The sequence below is a fragment of the Dipteris shenzhenensis genome, chromosome 28 (assembly GCF_047967505.1).
Source record: "Dipteris shenzhenensis isolate YYH24624 ecotype China chromosome 28, Dip_SZ_1.0, whole genome shotgun sequence".
Lineage (NCBI taxonomy): Eukaryota > Viridiplantae > Streptophyta > Polypodiopsida > Gleicheniales > Dipteridaceae > Dipteris > Dipteris shenzhenensis.
Genome location: NC_141623.1, coordinates 5,554,488 through 5,573,885, shown reverse-complemented (window position 1 = coordinate 5,573,885; position 19,398 = coordinate 5,554,488). Strand labels below are relative to the sequence as shown.

General features: G+C 42.6%; 1 pseudogene; it reads left to right on the top strand.

The window, feature by feature from the left end:
* Nucleotides 1-10,773: 10,773 nt before the first annotated feature.
* On the top strand, nucleotides 10,774-12,020 carry LOC147883084 (wall-associated receptor kinase-like 20 pseudogene; annotated as a pseudogene).
* Nucleotides 12,021-19,398: the final 7,378 nt, after the last annotated feature.

Below are 19,398 nucleotides of genomic sequence, written 5' to 3'. Positions count from 1 at the left end.
CCGGACCCTATATAGATTATATGAAGCTCGGATTGCTATCCACTTTAGAGCCAAACTTTGTGCATCTATACTTTGTGTGTGCATCTTTGTGAAGGCAGTGTTTGGGTCTTGTGTGGGCAAGCCACTCCTGTGGTCTAGCCATTAGTCTGTGTTCATGACTCTATGTGACATACAACTAATGTTGAAAAATGGCAAATCTGTTCCGGCTTATGGAGCAACGACAAAGGCTTATGGGCACTAACTTTCTATAGCCAAGTTTGATTGGCTCACTTCTTTAGCGCATGGTGTGTAGAAGCATAAGCAAATTCATGCGACATATCTCTGCAAAGTAGCGACTTATTGTCAAGGAACCCAAGAACTGTAGGCAGGGTAGCAACGTATTACCGACATAAGAGATCATTAAAGAGAGCAGAGGCAACAAACCAATGCGTTGCTTACCTTTAGAACTTAGTAATCTGCCATTTAGAATGTTTTAAATTTGCCTCACATTTAGTACCGGCTATAATGCTTGGGATCGGCAGAGACTCATAACCTGTGCTTGTTTCTCTCTCATATTCTGGGAAGAACGTCAAAGACCCAAGAAATCCCTGGTATAGAAAGTCTGCCCAGCCATCCCGGTGAGGTCTAGTCAAGCACTCACCAACAATATTGTAGTTTGTAGGTTCTAATATCTCGTAACGACTGGGATTTGTTTTGATTACTATCTATTTGCTTAATTTGCATGGGCATGGAAGATTTTCACGATTTTCATATGTTCAATTGACAGCGCAGCAATTTGCTTGTCTTGTTGAATGCTTGTCTTGTTAGATGCTTGTCTTATTGAATGCTTGTCTATGCATAAGCGCGTTGGGTGCCTGGCTTGCAGATCCTCTGAGGAAGAGGTCGACCAACCCAATTTTGTGACACAATCCTCTGATGACCCTGCTGAACTTCTCAATCCCCTCATATAATTGAGCAAGCATTTCAATATATGGGCTTGAACTGAGCATCGCCAAGTAGATATTCCGGTTTGGGAGCTTATCAGGATGATTATTATCTATTGTCTGAAGCCTACCTTCCTTCCTAGTACTACTGAACTTAATTTTGTAAGACTATTATGTAGATTTTATGAACAACCATGTAACAGATAATTTTTTATCCACACTTATTTAAGCTTCATGTGTCGTGTTGTTAAAAGGTTTTTTATTTTAAACACACACACCCCCAAACCTTGTTAACCTTTGGCTGGGTTAACCATGTGCCATGTTAGTAACCCTTGGTCGGGTTGCCACATGGCACTTGCCACGTGCCACGTTGCTCGCTAAACCTTTATCAGGTTGTCTAGGGATGAGGTTCTTATACAACTCTTCTTGAGGTAAGAAGTATCCCTTTCTGGTGGTACTCTTTGGTGAAACTGTCATAACTATGCAATTGTAGTGCCTGCTACATGATTGTTTCAAGATAGTTATTATAGTTTTAGTATGTGTCAAATTATATTGAACAACTTGATAATCATAAAAATAACCACTTAGAAACACTTATGTGCAAGGGACAAATATTTTACTAAAATTGATTTAAGGTCAAGATATCACCAAGTATGAATTAGAGAAGAGGATGTCCTTAAGACATCATTTCATACTCAGTATGGGCATTATCAGTTTAAAGTAATGCCATATAGGGTAACAAATTCTCTAGCAACTTTCATGACACTTATGAATAGTGTCTTAAAGGCAACTTTCATGACACTTATGAATAGTGTCTTCAGGCCATATTTAGGGAAATTTGCTATAGTATTTTTAGATGATATCCTTATTTAAATATAGTAAAACTAGAAAAAAGCATTTGGAGCATTTGCAAAAAGTATTCCAACTGCTTAGAGATAACTCATTTTTTGCTAAAGAATCCAAATATCAATTATTTGCAAAAGAAGTAAATTACTTGGGACATATAATATCCCAAGAAGGGATTCGGATGGATCCTGAAAAAGTAAGGGCCATATTGGATTGGCCACATCCTACAAATATAGAAGAATTACATATATTCTTGGGTTTGTCTAGATTCTATAGGAGGTTCATCCAAGATTATGCTAAGATCACTGTTCCGATGATGGACCAGCTTAAGGGGAAGGGAAGCACCTTCATATGAGATGAATCTCAAAATAGGAGTTTTGAAAAATTAAAAGTAGCTATAGCATCAGCTCCTGTCTTAAAGGTAGTGGATCCCAGTGAACCATCTGTGGTTGAGATAGATGCCAATGATTTTGTTGTTGGGGTGGTACTTTTACAAAAGGGTGTTGAGAGATCATGCTCAACATCATGTGATTACATGTGCATAGCACTAACACATATAGAGTGCTATAAAGGAAATGCCTTAACCCTAACCCTAAATGGGTTTGTATATATTCTACATTTTCAACTAAATCTAGTGTACAATTAGTCATTTGTGGTGTGCTCTCTAGCTGTGCCCTCTCTCCTCATCTCCACTCTTCTCCTCTCCCCTCTTCATATTTTGTCATGGTATCAGAGCATGGTTCTGCCTTCCACTGATGTGCCATCCTTGTGAGAGAGATTGAGAGTTCTTTTGAGTGTTCTTTGTGAGAGTCCACTTCCGGTGAGAGATCTTCATCCATTCTTTGATAGAAAATTCATGTCCATTTGAGAGGAATTTCCATCCATTTGATTGAAAGAGATTTCCGTTCTATCATTGAGAGATTGTGAGAGTTGTTTGAGAGAGAGATCTCCTTCCTTGTTTCTCGAGTGATTCATTGAGAGAGCTACTTCTTCTTTATTGCATGATTTGATTGTGAGAGAGAGACATAGTACAAAGGAGCACTGAAAGCAGCTCGACTCAGGCTCCCACAAAGAAAATTGGCATGAGCGCCTCAAATCGGCATGCTAATGTCTGCAGCCCCAGCATCCGCAACAAGTATGCCACTCAGTGAAACATACAGCAAGCGGGTCCAATAACCTTCAACAGGGTCATGCGAGATAGCGGCCAAGATGGTTGATGAAGCAAGCCCGTATAAGGTCGTTCATTGGCGCAGCAAAGAGAGGCATAGCAGTCAACATCTAGCACCAAGTGGCTGATCTCCACCACCACCTTAACGACTAGCAGAGCAAATGCATGCGTCGCCACGGCCATAGGCTTCAGCAAGATGAGCCTTTCAACCAATATGCATACGCAGGCTTTCACAACTGGCTCTCCATCGATGTTCTCCAATGCGCATACAAAGCTCACAGCCAAGCAGACAGTGCTCTAGAAAATGGCAAACGCTCAGGCTCCCACAGTGCCTCACAAACGAAGCCCTCCTTGCCTTCACGAGCTGACTGGTAGTCTGAGCATACACAGCTCCAAACGACAGTCCTAATTGGCTCCTACTTGGTGGCCAGCTCCAGCAATGAAGGTCTCCATCCAATAAACAACGCCAAGCATAACCCTCCAGCCATGACATAGCAACAACAGTGGCGACACTAGTCCGACGGCCTTCTCCAACGTAATTGAGTCGGCTTAAAGGGTCAGGCATAGGGAGCCGCAGCCGCGGTCTGAGCCGGAGTCTCCACGGGCAATCAACACAATCGGCCACCAAGCCGTCTCCAAGCGCACATGACCTACCTCTCTGCTACGCTCTGGTGACTCCAGCCAAACGACACATAGCTCCAACAATGGCTCGACGCCCGCACTCCAGGCAGCTCTTCCAACAGCGCCATCGGGGATCCATCTACAACGGAATCATTCAAGATTCTGACAGAATCTCTGTAGATTCCGTCAAGCCTTGGCGTGCCCTCCAAGGGACACGCGGCCTTCATCTTGATCACCCAACCACATCATCAAAGCCACATCAGCATCCCTAGGCCTCAGGCCACATCACCAATGACACATCATCATCCATGCCTGCACACTAATGTCATCTACCAAGTGTTGACCAATCAAAGTGCCACATCCCCTAACTACATTGAGAACCTGAGGCATTACAAAAGTTCTTAAGTGCCTCAGGTATTTAGACCTAGAGCCACAATTGTAGTGGGACTCGAAAAAGAGAAGGTTCAAGTGGCCAAAGACTTTCTTGAAGATATGTATCAAATGCTCAAGCGAGCTAAAGATAGCATAAGAAGAGCTTAGGATAGAGCATGAAGTTATGCAAACCCCCACTGTAGAAGATTGGAGTTTGAAGTAAATGAGAATGTCTACCTCAGGGTAACTGAATCTTCAGAATCCCCAAAGACATGTAAATGTCCAAAGTTATCTCCTAGGTATTGTGGACCATTCACAATACTTAAGAGAATTGGAGAACGTGCTTACAAATTAGCCTTACCCAAGGGATGTAGAGTACATCTAGTTTTTCATGTGAGCAAATGCTCAAGCTAGCTAAAGATAGCATAAGAAGAGCTTAGGATAGAGCATGAAGCTATGCAAACCCCCACTGTAGAAGATTGGAGTTTGAAGTAAATGAGAATGTCTACCTCAGGGTAACTGAATCTTCAAAATCCCCAAAGACAGGTAAATGTCCAAAGTTATCTCCTAGGTATTATGAACCATTCACAATACTTAAGAGAATTGGAGAATGTGCTTACAAATTAGCCTTACCCACGGGATGTAGAGTACATCTAGTTTTTCATGTGAGCAAATGCTCAAGCTAGCTAAAGATAGCATAAGAAGAGCTTAGGATAGAGCATGAAGCTATGCAAACCCCCACTGTAGAAGATTGGAGTTTGAAGTAAATGAGAATGTCTACCTCAGGGTAACTGAATCTTCAAAATCCCCAAAGACAGGTAAATGTCCAAAGTTATCTCCTAGGTATTATGAACCATTCACAATACTTAAGAGAATTGGAGAATGTGCTTACAAATTAGCCTTACCCAAGGGATGTAGAGTACATCTAGTTTTTCATGTAAGCAGGCTAAAAAGAAAGTTAGGAGATGATAAAAATCTCATTGGAAATCAAGTCCTAGTTGAACTCATTGAATCTACTACTTTACCACATGAACTAGAAATAATTTTAGATACACAAGAAAAAAGAACATGACATACAATATGGCAACAATGCCTTGTTAAGTGGAAAGATAGACCCAAAGAGAGTTCAACATGGGAAAGGGTAAGCAATCTCTAGAGGAGGTTTCCCAATTTCGTTTTTGAGGACGTAAACCATTCTTATGGGGAAGGGAATGTTACATCAACCATAATTATGGAAGCCCCTCAGCTTGGTTATGGTAACGTGGGAAACTGCATGGCTCAACAGTGCTTGTATAGATAGGAGCCTCGATAGATTGGGTCTAGGGTCACCCTAGGCCGAAGGCATTTTTGAAAGTGATGCAAAGAATGGCCCAAGAGGGGCTAAATGGAAGGAGTCCATTAGTGGACCCATTAGGGGATGCCACTTGGTAGGCACTACGCTAGGGAGAGAGTTCTAGAGAGAACTCTCCAAGATGTAGAAGAGAGGGGAGATACCTCTACACAGCCTGGGGGATTCATGATCAAGAACTCGTGGTTGGGTGGTGAAGAGCCGGAAGCCCTCTTGTTTACAGATTGTCATAGTGGGTGCTTTGACCACAAGCGGTCAATCCACCAAGGTTGCCCCTTGGCACCTCTCCTCTTTGTGATCGGAACTGTGCCTCTAATCCACAAAATCAAAAGAATAGTGGATGAGGGTCTCCTTCAAGGAATTTGACTTCCCTTCGATAAGCAGTTTAGCACCTAGCTCTTCGCAAATGACACACTAGCATGCTCCATGGAAGATAGTCAAAGTGTAGCAACATTGTTTGAGATTCTCGACTTATTTTGCAAGGCTTTGAGTTCCTGCTTTAGCTGGAAAAAGACATTCATTCTTAGAATAGAGGATAGACCCTCTCCCCCTCCCCCCCTTCTTCCCCCCCCGCTTGGTTGGAAGATATGCAGCTGCAATACATCAAGAAGGGCGACATTGTAAGGTAACTTGGTGCCAATAGGCCTAGGGTTAACACTACAACAAAGGTTCAATTGGTTCCTTAACAAAATTTAAGCCAAACTCAAGTTATTGCATGGATTGAGCTTAGGGTGGAATGCAAGAACTCTAGACACATACTATCGTCAATGACAACTTATGCCGCCTCAATCTAACACTTCTCGAAATGCCAGTGGATGGGGGTCGAGAGATTCTTCCATGCTTTTTTTTAGGTGGAAGAAGGAGAGAAGAGGCAGATGCACTATGTGCTCTGGGAGCCTTTGAAGCTCTCTAAGCTCCATGGGGGCCTAGGCCTCCCCAACATCAAGCGCAAGAATGTGGCACTCATTGGTAAGTAGATGCCGTGGCTCTCCTACAATCACTCCCTTGGGTAGAGATTCAGGGAGACCTAGAAGTTATGCTCGACTAGGAAGGCGAGCTTCATTTTATGGAAGATCCTAAAGCAATGGCTGTCAGTCAAAGGATAGCTGGCAAAACATATTCCAATCTCACCAGTCTACCCACTGTGTGGGAAGGCTATTGAAACTTTGAAACATCTCTTTTGGTCATGTCTAGTCACACGAGAAATTTGGAGGAAGGTGGAATGCGCCATTAGGAAGTCAGGTTTGATGGCTTTGATGTTAGAAGTTGTGATTTCAATTCCATGTAGTGAAAATTTGTCTGTATTTTCAATGATGATGTTGTTTCGTATTAGTGTTGTAATCGTTTATGTATTGGAAGTCTGATGTTATGTAAGGTTGGGAAAGTTCGGATCCTATTTCTTGTAAACATATAATATTGGAGTTCATCATCAATGACTTTGTGGCTTGTATGTCATCTTTGTATTTATGCAATGACCTTGTGTTCAAAGATTGTATCAGTGTAGTTTTTTCTGTGTTGGTGGATTTTGTTATTTAATGTTTCCCATTTTGATTGAGTTTTTAGTCTTTCCAATACATTATTTACACAAGCAAATTAACACTGTCAAATCTAAAATAACACAAGCTATACAAAACCCACAAAAATTACGACTTCTTATAAGCAACCCAGATATGTTAATCTTCCCATGTGCGATTAACATGAAATAACAAAATATACTCATTTTACATGGGTCATTCTTTACAAAACATCATCAATGAAAAAACAATCACTTCTCCCACTCAAGCAATCCACATCTTAAATAAAAAATTCCCACGAGCAGTTCTCCGTATAGACACTGTCAAACGTAAAATTCTAGACATTCGAAAAACACAAAAAAACGCACCAACAAAAGTCAAACATGATGGTACTAATCAAAACACCAAACAACACAATCAACTACAGCAACACAATGATACAACAACATCAACTACACTAGAACAAAGTTCAAGCTCACAACCAAGACTAACAACACGCAAAAGAAAACACCCATGTATAACAGATGAATGTATAACACTACAAAAATACTTAAAAGCATTTGGAACTCCTTCAAAGTTTGTTAAGAAATATATTATCTCGATTCGAGACAGTCCAAAGTACGAATGACTGCCTACTATTTAAAAAACAAACAACATATGCAAATGAAAGCATACACATTTGGATAATAACTAAACGAGAGCACAATATTCAATTTGAAGAAAAGAATGTAGGACAGCCATAAAATCAAATATCATCCCAAAATACTTTGTCCCTCATCACATACAACGAAACACCGAGGTAATAAATGTAGTGATCCTTAACGACATTGAGGAATGATTAGTTGCTCCAAGAATAACATTCACCTAGATAAGAGAATTAACATACGGTGGTCAATACGGAATGCATGGTAGCATTGTAGATATCATGGTTGACACAACAAAAGTATAGCATATCTTACCAAGATTTATTAATGACGAATCATCGATAATACTTGGAATTTAAAAAAGACTACAATACAAAAGCACATATTTAATTGGAAAAGGCAGACCAACTATTCTTATGCGAGCATTACATTCACTCATTCAAACACCACTTTACATATCTAACAATGTCGAGCACAAGGTCTAACGATGGATGAACTAGCTTTCTCACTAGCAGGAATTCGAACGCACGGCCTTGCATACACAGCACTTTCACGTGTAAAAAACATAGAAAATCTAAAAACCGAATGTATGGAAGAGAACAAATTGTAGAAATAGGTCTTCGATGAAGTAGTAACAGTTAGTATGTAGTAATTGTTCGATGTACTGGTAATGCTTTTGATTTCAAGGTACAATTGTTGAAACAACTTAGACTTGAAAATTTGTTGACCCCATTTTGCTGTGTGGAATTCAATTTGTTTCAAAATTCTTGCACATTGGATGTACATTGTTTTTCACAATACTTCTGGTGTGATATGGAATATACATAGGAATATACACTTATTTTGTGGATATAGTTTAAGGAATTCTAAGTCGATATTCATTTGGTCAGAGTAGTGTTCACTTATCATATTGATTGCTTTGATTGTAGTGTGTGGAAGATTTTTTAAAGAGTGCTAGGAAAATGTGTTTGTAACAGGGAAAAAGAAAGTTGTCAAAAAAGATCGACATTTTTTCATTATCATAGTTTCATAGTTGCTATTAATGATGACCATACATTATTAGTTGAACATTTATTAATTTTAAAAAAAGTGAACGTGGTAATAAATATAAGTTTTTCTCATTTGGAACATATAGAGTTGGATTTGGGAGTGGATAATAACATAGAAGTTATCATATGAAAAAATGAAATGTTTGATTGGATCATGATCTGTTAATATTTAAAAGAATTAAATAATTAACTATGTAGTATGTTTGTTAAGACGTAGTAAGTAATGAAGATTTCAGTATATGTGCATAATGATGAGATTAAGTTTAGCATTCCAAATACTTCAACTTTGCTAGTCTAATAGAATTCGATTGACGCAGCAATAATGTTCAGTAAAGATATCTAGAATAACATGAAACCAAATGCAACTTTTTTCTACGTACAATTTTTTTTAAATTAAATAAACAGCTCTTTACAAAGTAACATGTAGCAGTGAGTGCTACTATGTCAAGATACAACCAAAGTTACAAGCTCATGCTGTACGGTATGTAAAGAACACTCTCACTGAAAATCTTGAAATGTGTACTGAAGAAAATTGTAGCTGCAAAACATTAAGCTACCACTCTACTGGAAACAAATTGAGCTGATGATCTTGTGCTGTATAGTGAAGGCATTATGTCATGCATTGTATGCTTCGTTGATGGGGCGCTCATGCACCATTGCGCCTTAAAGGAATAAAGCCCGCAACAAAACCGTGCATGTTCACTAGGAATCTTCCTTCAATCCTTTGGTCGAATAATTCTGACTTTAGGAACTGTGTGTTATCTTCCAGTAATTCTATGAAAGGTCGAGGTAAATCTAAAACTTTGTCGACCCATGTGTTCTTCAGTGTAACATCCACGCTTGCACCATCCAAGCTTGTAATGAGTGCTTTCACTTTAGGGATCTTTTCCAAAATTATGATGCGATCACATGTGAAGCATCGAGGTATGGTGTTTTCCTTTAAGATCTTTCCCTCCTTGCAAAATCAGCACAGGCTCATACAATGTTGAATTTAGGCCCGTAATAATTAGGACGTCGCTTATCTGTTAATGTAATATAGGAAATATTAACTATCAATATACTATGCTTTGTTGTACAACTGTATATACTAATGTACAAAAAACAAATATTACTCGGTTGCCGTAACTGATCTGCTGAATATGTCGGTGGAACACTCGGGTTAATTTTGTAGAAATCGACAATACTCGTGCAGGTGCCATAATAGTTCGGTCAAGAATATTTAGTACGATTGGCTGCTATTTTTTTCGCTCCCACGTTTCTCAAAACAAAATGGCAGAAACCCACAACCTTGAATCTATCGACGATCTTGACATAATCCGAGCGTCAGTTATTCCAAAATGTTAGCTGCAATGGTAACGTGTGTTAAAATTTTCATGTCCAAAAGTAAAAACTCACTGTGATTAATAATCTAAACAATTGTAATGACAAGTCATCGTGATAAGATCTTCTGCATTTTTACCATTGCCAACTATTAGTTCATCCATCTGGCGCATGCAGCTTCCAAGTTTAATCACTATCACTGCAACTGTAGCTAGCGGCAAGTAGTTCCCTTGTCCTTTGCTCATTATCTCTTTACAATCTTCCTTGTACTTGTAGATAGTAGTAGTCGGAACGAATATTGGGTCAATTGCAAACGTTTCAGAACGTTCGACTCTAGTCGAAGGATCAAATACTAAAGTGTAATCAGATGTTCCCCCATCGTTCCGAGTGTTTCTATTACAAACTGAGAAGTTTGTAATCTTGATGCAATCTCCTACTTCAGTGCCTTGACAAAGTCGGCATAGAAAACCTCACCTATTTGCGAGTGTTATACACTCGCCTTCTTCTCTACCAGTTAAGTCTAGTTTTAAAGTCTTGGGATAATAGATTATGATTTCACAATTCACGTTAAAAACTATTACATTCTAAAAACCTATTTAGTACCCTTACGTGTAGCAAAATATTAATTTATTTGGATACATAACTTTCAAACTACATATTGATTTGATAAAGGACAGATATTACATGTGGCAATGTTGACTAAACTTGATGATGTGGTAGTTTGACCTTGTCAGTGCTGACGTGGAGTTGATGATGTGTCAGATGATGTGGAGGTAATGGCGTGGCGTGTTGACTTGGCAGATAAGATGACATGGCATTGGACACGTGTTAGCTGACTATGCAGATAAGGATGGCATGGCTTATTTGCCACGTCTCACATAGTACACCAAGTCCAAAGATGACTTGGTGATGATGTGGATCGGCTGAGATGGCATGGGTGACGTGGCATTTAGAGGGCCTGTGGTGACATGGCAAAGGACAAGGTGATGTGGTGCGCTTCTTAGAGAGGTGATGTGGCAAGATAAGAGAGATTGGTGATGTGGTTGAGTTATGTGATGCCATGTGGCACTTAGAGGACCAACCAGAGAGATAGGGCTCGACAGAATGTGACGTGGCATGATAAAATCTTATAGATTCTGACAAAATCTTATAGATTCCGTCTGAGTTCGCCACCAAGAACTTTGCAGAAGAGAACAAGCTTGGAGCAGGGGGGGTCGGGACGGTGTACAAGGGGACGCTGGAGGGTGGTGAGGTGGTGGCGATCAAGAAGGCGAACAACGTGAGCACCGAGGGAGCGCAGCAATTTCTGAACGAGGTTGCGATTCTGTCGCAGCTGAATCATCGCAATCTTGTTCGGTTGCAGGGATGCTGCATAGAGACGGAGGTTCCTCTGCTGGTCTACGAGTTCATACCGAATGGCACGCTCTATGAACACCTGCAGGGCGAGAGGGGCACAGGCCTCCCATGGCGGAAACGCTTCCAGATCGCTTTGAGCACAGCTGAGGCTCTGGCTTACCTCCACTCTGCTGCTTTCCCTCCGATCTATCATCGAGATATGAAATCATCCAACATCGTCCTCGATGATTTGTTAACGGTTAAGGTGGCTGATTTCGGGCTCTCTCGCCTGGTGCCTATGGATGTCACCGACGTCTCGATCTCTCTTCACGGAACTCCCGGATATGTTGATCCCGAGTACTACCTCGATTTTCAGCTCACCGATAAGAGTGATGTATACAGCTTTGGCGTCGTGCTCCTGGAGCTCATCACCGGGCGGAAGCCAATCGATTTCACCCGCCCTCCCGACAGCTTCAACCTTGCTTCCTGCTCGCTCCCGCAGATAAGAACAGGCAAATTCAACACTATAGTAGACCCAAATCTGAAAGAAGTCGAGTTCCCGGAAGCTATGGAGGCCATAGAAGCTGTTGCAAAGCTGGCTTCACACTGTTTGGCGTTGCAGAAAGCAGAGAGACCGACCATGAAGCAAGTATTGGAGGAGCTCCTGAGGATAAACGGATCGACACGCAGTTTTGGCTCTGATAAGAAGGCCTCACAATATGATACCCGGGAGAAAACGAGTTCATGGAAGGTGGAAGAACAGCCTTTCATGGATGAGCTTTCTAATCACAAGATGCTTCTCAATCCATCATCTGTTTGCAATATAGAGACCGTAGCCTGTACTGTCAATGATCATCAGGCAGTTGTGCTTCCCAGATAGTAGGCATTCACCTCATTATTTACATTCTAGAAACGTATGATCTTCTTCTTCGTAGACTTGCAAACCGTCAATATACAACAGGATGCACCCAGGATGCAGATCATGAAAAGTCAATCATATTACACCCCGTTGGCCAAAGTCCTTCCGAAACTCTCATGTTTTGAAGATCAAAGAGTTTATCGTTGTCAAGGGGCTATCGTAATCTGCTAGTGAAGCTTCTTATCGCCTAATTTCTTGACCTTGAATGATCATGGAAATTCAATTAACTCTGTACATTGCGGTGCACTTCGTTCTTCAGAACCAACATTGTTGAGAGCGAAACAATAGCAGCATTCTCTCAAAGAAACAAGAACACAGAATGCACACACACTGCAGTATCGAAGAAACAATGTAGATTCGATAGTTCTATCTATTTCTGGTGTAAGTTTGTTTTTGAGATATTGCAATAGAAGGCTCATTTTACTTCATGCTATAAGAGCATGTCTAGTGAGACCTTCTCGGGCCTTCTGATTGCAAGCTCTGTTGATATTCTTTTATTATGGCCAACGGTACCAATGCATCGTCCATATCCATTGATGCTGATGCACCCACTAATGTGATGAGCAAGGGCGAATATATATTCACCCAATGGGCAATCTAGAAACTTCTCCAAGTTTGCGGGGCTAATATTTATTGTTTTCACATTTCTTTTAGTAGTTTCAAACTAATATATTTTTGAATGCTTATAGAATTGTCTCATCTTGTGAAAAGCTAGAATGTTTGAAATTTTTTCGTCTTCCTTATTATGTTGTCAGATCCAACAATTGAGTTTTATTACAACGGGTTTGTAGTTTAACAGAGATGGATTTAATTATGGAAAATTCTATGTTACAAGGTGATTCTTTACAAACTATCTTATGCATAGAAACATACAAACACATGTACTCATGATGCATACTCGATGTTAGAAATCAATGCTCCACTCTCGTGTAACTACACGGGAACCAGCTAACTCTACTTGTAAGCCCCCCATATGAGGAGAAGCCATTTGAATAGCTCGGTTATCGGGTAGGTCCTGGTTTGGACACCAGATGGGGGCCATGTGTGGCCTGATGGCTGGACGGCTTCAGATAAAGTTGGCACACCACTAGGCTACATGCAAGTGCGGGAAGGCATCCCATGACTGACCGCACTGAGGGTAGATGGAGCATTTCCAGGGGCAGCCCCACTCTCGGGTTGTGGGGCCCGTTTGGAGCCCCAAATGATCCCGGATGGCTCTGCGCCGAACATAACCGTAGGTTAGTTGCTCTATTTTGCGCCATGGTTCTATCGTGTGGTCAGTGGCCCCCCGACTCCTAGTCGGCCGTTTTGGGCGGACTGGGTCAGTCACCCAATTGGGTCTAACCGACTACGAGTGGTGGCTATATAAGAGTAAGCCCGTGAAGCCCATTATCATCACTGGCTACAGCAACCTTGATTCCTTAGCATCCAGCCTCCGTCCTCTACTGTTTCTAGCATGCCATCGAACCTTCTCACACAGGAGCACACGACTAGGAGGCAGTGCCATCTATTGTATCAGTTCTATAGTAATCAAATTTTTGATTCTCCATACTATCTATTTTTCTCTCTTGCATACGAGATCCTGTTATCTGTTGAGCACAGACGTTGTATTGTTTTCTTACATGGTATCAGAGCTTGGGCTCTAGCAAGAAGATTTGGTAGTGTGTTTCTGTTTGCGAGCAGATTGTGAGAGATGGCCCAGCCCGCAAGACTACGAATCCCACCGTTCGGCGCAAGTGGAAAGTTGGACGGCACTAACTATCCACTCTAGAAGTTCAAGATGAAGACCATCCTAAGTGCATACAAGCTTTGGGATACTGCTACTGGGATGGACGTGAAGCCGGTTGCGAGACCGGATCCAGCCAATGCAGGACAATAGATAGTACCAACTGCACCGTTCGGCGAAAGTGGAAAGTTAGACGGCACTAACTATCCACTCTAGAAGTTCAAGATGAAGACCATCCTAAGTTCTTACAAGCTTTGGGATACTGCTACTGGGATGGACGTGAAGCCGGTTGCGAGACCGGATCCAGCCAATGCAGGACAATAGATAGTACCAACTGCGGATGAGATTCTCGTGTGGACAAGAAGAAATGCAGATGCGCTGTGTTCCATTGTCTGCAGTGTAAGTGACTCTGTCATGGCATTAATTCAACATGTCACCACAGCGGAGGAGGCATGGACGGTCTTGAAAAATCAGTACGAGACCACGAATCAGATGCAGATTCAGAATCTAGAGACTCAACCCGTGAACGAGAAACTATCTGAGTCTGAAGCGACAAAGAAGTTCATTGATCACCAGGGTGAAGAATCTGCGCAATCAGATGACTGCGATTGGCATCACCATCTCCAGCGAGAATCTAGCATGAAGGTGCATATGGATTCTCCCACCAAAGTACGATGGTCTTGTTACAGCGCTGAATATGCAGAACAAAAATCCGCCCCTCAACTTTGAGGATTTCAGTGCAATGCTTCTGGAGGAGGAGATGCGTCAAAAGATGAGGACTGGAGAAGATTCGGCTTTCTATGCTGGATCAAAGAAAGGTAAGGGTAAGGACTCTGGTAACCCATCTTCTTCTGATGATAAAAAGAGAAAGAAGAAGATCAAGTGCTTCTATTGCAACAAGGCAGGGCACAAGCAAAATGAGTGCTGGAAGAAGATTGCAGATGAGAAGAACCGAGTAAAGAAAGAGTCCAGCAACAGCGCACATGCAATACCAGTAGAGTTGTTCGTAGTAATTGAGGAGATTTGCACGGAGGCAGTTCATGTACCTGCGGATGAACATGACCAGTCAGAAGGATTGGTATACCTCTCTACATCCGATAGGGAATGACATCCTGGTAGCAGTCGGCAATGATGCAAAATGTCCAATAAAAGGAAAAGGTACGATTGCTCTCAAGTCAAATGGAGTTGTAAAACAGTTGTCTGATGTTCTTTATGTGCCAAATATCAAAAGGGACTTGTTGTCCGTTTCTGCGATCACAGATCGGGACCTCAAAGTTCAATTCGATAAGAATGGTGCACAAATTTTGGATCTTCAAGGGAAGGTCATTAGTAAAGGTACATAGCGCAACAACATCTACGAACTCTCAGCTTTCAGTGCTCAAGCTAATGTGAAGAACACTAAGTTGTGGCATGAGAGGTTTGGTCATCTAAACCTTAGTTCTTTAAAGGAGATGCATAAAAATGGAATGATTGCAGACCTACTAGAAATTACAGATCTGCCCGATGTATGTGAAGCTTGCATGATGGGCAAGCAGCATCGGTAGCCCTTTCCTTAGGAGGCCAACAGGGCAAAGGCTCCTCTAGAGCTCGTTCACATGGACCTCTGCAGAAAGATGGAGACGGAAGCTTTGGGTGGTTCCTACTACTTCATGACGCTGATCGACGACTACAATAGAAGGATATGGATATACTTCCTGAAGACTAAAGATGAGGCTTTTAGTAAGTTCAAAGAATGGCATGTAATGGTCGAGAAAGAAACGGGGAGGAAGGTGAAGAAGTTAAGATCAGACAGATGTGGTGAGTTCACATCAAGTGAATTCGAAAGTTACTACAAAAGTCACGGGATCAAGAGGCAGAAACCCCCGCCACATACACCACGGCAAAATGGAGTAGCAGAGCGCAAGATGCGCGTCATCTATGAAATGGGTAGGAGTATGATGAAAGGGAAAGATTTGCCAAAGACTTTCTGGGCTGAAGCATGTAACACGGTAGTTTACATTCTTAATCGTAGCTACACGAAGGCTGTGAATGGGATGACTCCACTGCAGGCCTTTTCTAGTAAGAAACCTTCAGCTGCACATCTCAGAGTTTTTGGATGTGACTGTTTTGTGCATGTCCCTGACGCTAACAGGACCAAATGGGAACCGAAGAGCCGGAAGTGTATTTTCTTGGGCTATGAAGGGTTGCCGTCTCTATAACCCTATTACCAAGAAGGTAATAGTAAGTCGCGATGTGGTCTTCTCAAAACAACCACATCAATTGGAGGATGCTTCCTTCCTAGACAACCAGGACTAGGATATCCATCCAGTATAACCACCAACAGCAGACCGAACTCCCCCAACGGTGCTTGGGAGGATTCAAGATAAAGAAGAGGAAGAAGAGCCTGCGGAACCACAAAAGCAACAGCCATTCCTGAAGTGGGTAAAGTAGCTTTTGGATGGCAGAGAACCTCCAGCCATTGAGGAGGAACCATCCGAACACCGCTGGTCCAAGAGATTAGAGGAGCAAAGAAGGGCGCAGGAACACTTGGTCAACTACGCTTTGATAATAGAGGTGAATAATGTTGAAGAACCCAAGTGTCTTGAAGAGGCACAGGGTGATGATAGGTGGATGGAGGCCATGCAATCGGAGTATGACTCTGAAGAACAACACTTGGGACCTTGTGGATCGACCACCAAAATGCAAGGTAATCAGCACCAAGTGGGTGTACAAGACCAAGTACAAGTCCGACAGCACGTTGGATAAGTACAAGGCTTGGCTCATGGCAAAAGGATTCGCACAGGTACATGGTTTTGATTATCAGGATACTTTTGCTCACACATCTCGACTAACCACAATTCACAGTGTTTTGGCTTTAGCTGCCCAGGGAAGTTGGCCTGTGTTTCAGATGGATGTAAAATCCACCTTGCTGAATGGAGATCTCAAGGAGGAGGTATAAGTGGAACAACCACTAGGTTTTGTGATCCCCGGTTCAGAAGGTAAAGTCTGTAAAACTGAAGAAGGCACTTTACGGGCTGAAACAGGCCCCACGAGCGTGGTACCAGCGAATTGATGCCTACTTTCTACAAAACGGGTTCAGGAGGAGCCCATTTGATGCACTGATGCAAATTTGTATATCTTCAGAGAAGGAGGCGGGTGTATGATCGTGGTCCTTTATGTGGATGACCTTGTCATAACAGGGAACCATGAAGAGAAGATCTCGCAGACAAAGCATTTGCTAGGAAGAGAGTTTGAAATGACAGACCTCGGACTGATGCATTTTTGTTTGGGGATTGAAGTTTGGCAAGAGCCAAAACAAATCTTCATCTCACAGCTGAAGTATGCTGGTGAGATACTAAAGGCATTTGGCATGGCTAAGTACAAGACAGTTGGCACCCCTATGGAGGTTGACGTGAAGCTCTCAAACGAGGATTCATCACCACTGGTGGACGAAGCGAAGTACAGAAGGCTTGTGGCCAATTTGATTTACTTGTGCAACACACGACCAGACATCAATTTTGCGATTGGTGTACTGAGCAGGTTTTCCAATAAGCCCCGGGAGAACCATTGGAGGGTAGGGATGCGGGTGCTGAAATACATTAAGATTACGGCATCACCTTACCAAGGGCAACATCTTGATCAGATTCTGTGACTCGGATTGGGCAGGAGACGTGGACAGCAGGAGATCAGTGATAGGTTACTATTTTTCACTTAGATCTAGAGCTGTGTCATGGGTCAGCAAGAAGCAATCCACAGTTGCTCTTTCTTCTACCGAGGCTGAGTACAAATCAGCATGTTTTGCTTCTTGTGAGGTAGTGTGGTTGAGGAGGATTTTAGGGGACATGGCTGTAGTGCAGAACAAGCCTACGCGGTTATCATGTGATAATCAGAGTTGCATGGCAATTGCAAAGAACCCTGTGTTCCATGCTCGCACAAAACACATTGAGATTCAATATCACTTTGTACACGAGCTCATCATGGATGGAGAGGTCGACTTGGTGTACTGTCCGACTACAGAGAATGCTGCAGACATCTTCACGAAGGCTCTTGGAAGAGACTTGCTGGAGAGACATCTTCATCGACTTGGCATTGTTGGGCCGAAAAAGTAAGTTCACTTGCGGGTGGACATTGAGGGGGGGTGTTAGATACCAATGCTCCACTCTCATGTAACTACGCAGGAACCAGCTAACTCTACTTGTAAGCCCCTCATATGAGGAGAAGGCATTTGAGTAGCTCGATTATCTGATAGGTCCTGGTTTGGACACCAAATGGGGGCCATGTGTGGCCTAATGGCTAGACGGCTTCAGATAAAGTTGGCACACTGCCAACTAGGCTACGTGCAAGTGCGGGAAGGCATCCCATGATTGATCGCATTGAGGGTAGATGGAGGATTTCCTAGGGCAGCCCACTCTTGGGTTGCGGGGCCCGCTGTTTGGAGCCGCAGATGATCTCGGATGGCTCTGGTCCGAATGGAGACCGTAGGTAAGTTGCTCCATTTTGCGCCACGGTTCTATCGTGTGGTCAGTGGCCTATTTTGGGACCAACCCCCAGTCGGCTATTTTGGACGGACTGGGTCGGTCACCCAATTGGGTCTAACCGACTACGAGTGGTGGCTATATAAGAGCAAGCCCGTGAAGCCCATTATCATCATTGGCTACAGCAACCCTGATTCCTTAGCATCCAGCCTTCGTCCTCTACTGTTTCCAGCACACCATCGAAGCTTCTCACACAAGAGCACACGGCTGGGAGGTAGCGCCATCTATTGTATCAGTTCTACAGTAATCAAATTTTTGGTTCTCCATACTATCTATTTTTCTCTCTTGCATATGAGATCCTGTTATCTGTTGAGCACAGACGTTGTATTGTTTTCTTACAGAGGATGCATACGATGCATGAGTATCTTGTGAAGCTTGCACATGAGCATGTTTATAACTAAAAGTATATATACTGAGAGTGCTCTCAACGGAAGTGGAACGGAAGAGGGAGAGAGAGAAACAGAGAGCCACACAAGTTTTTGGTGGGTGCAGAACACCCTAATCTTCTTTTTCATTCATTTATATATGTGTTTAAGTATTGTACATAACCGGGGTAAAGGCACAGTGACCTTTAACCCCCACAACCTCCCACTTAAAGGACAATGTGCCTTCAAGAATAAAGCATCGCCATATCGTGTACACAATATAGAATGAATGAAGTCGCAAGGGCTAGTAGGAACCACTCCCCTATGACCGTCAAGGGAACGAAATACGTCATACATCAATCCAAAATCCACATGGTAGCAACAACAACATGTGTCACGCTCTTGAGAGCACCGCACAAACCATGGCCTACATCGCTCAAATGACCTCTGCCCAATCCTAAACTCCGGGTGTGCCTCTACAAACTGAGTATACAACTCAGTCTGGGTACACTCCAAAAAACATGCACCATGCTCAATGTACATACCGCGTGAGACCCTCTTCCACAATGCCTTCTCGAACACCGGGGATGCTCTGCAATGCTCCTCCCAAAACTGTTGTATGAAGGACCTAGTGGAATCATCCAACAATTGATCGCTGCGAGGTGCATGACCACTCGAAGCCCAAAGAGCATCAGTCTCACTATCCTCTAGACTCTGCCTCCAAATCATGCCTG